We start from the raw sequence: 1,964 nt of genomic DNA on the forward strand, positions 1-1,964 counted from the left end.
CTGGATCGAAGGCTTTCATAGCGTGTAGTGGCTTACCATGCGTGTCGATACGATACCAAAAACCTCTGAGTTATAGGAAACGGTCATTTTTCAATCGCATGATTCTTTTCGCGATTCTGTGATGTGTTGGTCTCTTCGAGGCCGTCCACCTGTAGTGTGGTTTGGGAGGATCAAATTTCTCGTTGAAAAAAGCAGCGAGGAGCGAGAGGGCCCCGTGTCAACAATTCGCATTCCAAACCACAAATCCTGGCGCCTTGTCACGTGCACCTCTCCAGACCGGCATGTAGTATTTCACACCTACACCCACGCACAATCTCATCTTGCAGGTGCGCTCAATTTTATCTTTTATCTCTAGATGTACCCGCGATGGGCACATGGTGCCTCCTGGGAGGAAGAGGGAGCGAGCCCTCCCCCCTTTTCTAATCCGATGACACCACTCCTCGCTTATAAATTGACACGACCACATGTCATTCACACAGGGCAAGAGCAGGGTGCGCAATTTATTTTCTCATTGTGTACCTTGAGGGCAGTCTGTCGTCGGTCGCGGAGGCGTGGATTAAAAATGCGCTCCCAGCGAACGCGAAGAGGAGGACGAAAGGGCCACGCACACCAGCCCTTGTCAAAGACACCAAGACATGGTCGCTTCCACGAAGCCACGCGAAGAATAGAAGGAGGTGGAAGCAACGCGGCATCTCTTGGTCTGCTATGCTCTTTGGTATTCGTCAGCTCGGTTCTGTGCCTCCTGTCTTTGCTTCGTGCCGCTGATGCCGCACGATTCAATCGGCCTTTCGGTGAACCGCCTCCCCCGCCACCACCAATGGGGGCTCGGTAAGTCTTTCAATGGATAGATTGGGCGAGAAAAATGAGACGTTGGAGGTTTGGATCGCTTGGAATGATTGGAACGCGACATGTTTGATCTCTCTCTCTGAAGGGGGGAAGGAGCGGCCGGTGAGGGAAACGTGGCATGTGGCGGTTGCGAGAAAAGGATGGTGTGCGTTGGCCGGATACCATCCTCGGTGGTCAAATGTTGTTCGTTGTTCATTTTCATTTTCATGCGTTCATCCCATCTCTCTGTTCCCCTGCCCGGGCTGCCACTCACAGGTACGGTCACGGTATTTTCGACCGCCGGCATACCCCAGCGAAGGGCGGGCCCAGGAACAGGGCCGAGGAGGGAGGCGACCGGGAGGGAGCGAGTGGGGGAGGTATCGGTGGCAACGTGTTTTGGAAGCAATGGCATTTCCCCGTCCGAACGAGGGGGAGGAACGGGGTGGACGATGAGGACGCCCTGGGGTCCGCGGGGACGGGCGACTTCGATCCGCTCTTCGACGGAAATGGGTTAGGGGGAAGGGAAGGCGCACGTGCAGAAGCCGCAGCGGCAGAGAGGGAGTTCGAGTCGTCTGACCGCCGGCCTTGGACGGATTTAATTCCAAGGTTTCGGGTCAAGGTGGAGCCGTTGACCACGTTGAAGTTGCGGAAACGCTTTTACCCGTTCAAAACCGTGATCGAGCTGGGCGCGGACTACAACACACAGGTACGTCGCTGGATTTGCTAAGAGGGAGACGTGGGGGAGAACGTGTTTCCTGGCACTGCGACTCCGGGTAAAGTGAGGTGTTAATCCGCTCCGCTGTTCCCATCACTTCAGATTGGTGTGTGGCAGTTCAAATCCTCCTGGGAGGACCGGATCATTGGAGGGCGACTGACTGTGAAAGGTCGCGAGCTCCAGTTTTCGAAGACCTGGCTGGTTACTTTGGGGGACCAAGACGACATCGCCACGCGCTTGAAGTTCCGCGCCGGTATTGACACGGGCACGTGGCGCTCCTACGCCCGCTTGGGATTTAGGACTGAGAGGTAGGTTTGAATTCAGGTGGGGTAGTCGAGGTTCACGTTTGAAAGCAGGGATATAAAAGATGGAGCGATGGGAAGAAAGACACTCGTGCGCGCTGTCTAACCTTGCTCCCCCCCCC

The sequence above is a fragment of the Nannochloropsis gaditana genome (genome assembly GCF_000240725.1).
Source record: "Nannochloropsis gaditana CCMP526 unplaced genomic scaffold scaffold036, whole genome shotgun sequence".
NCBI classification, from domain to species: domain Eukaryota; class Eustigmatophyceae; order Eustigmatales; family Monodopsidaceae; genus Microchloropsis; species Microchloropsis gaditana.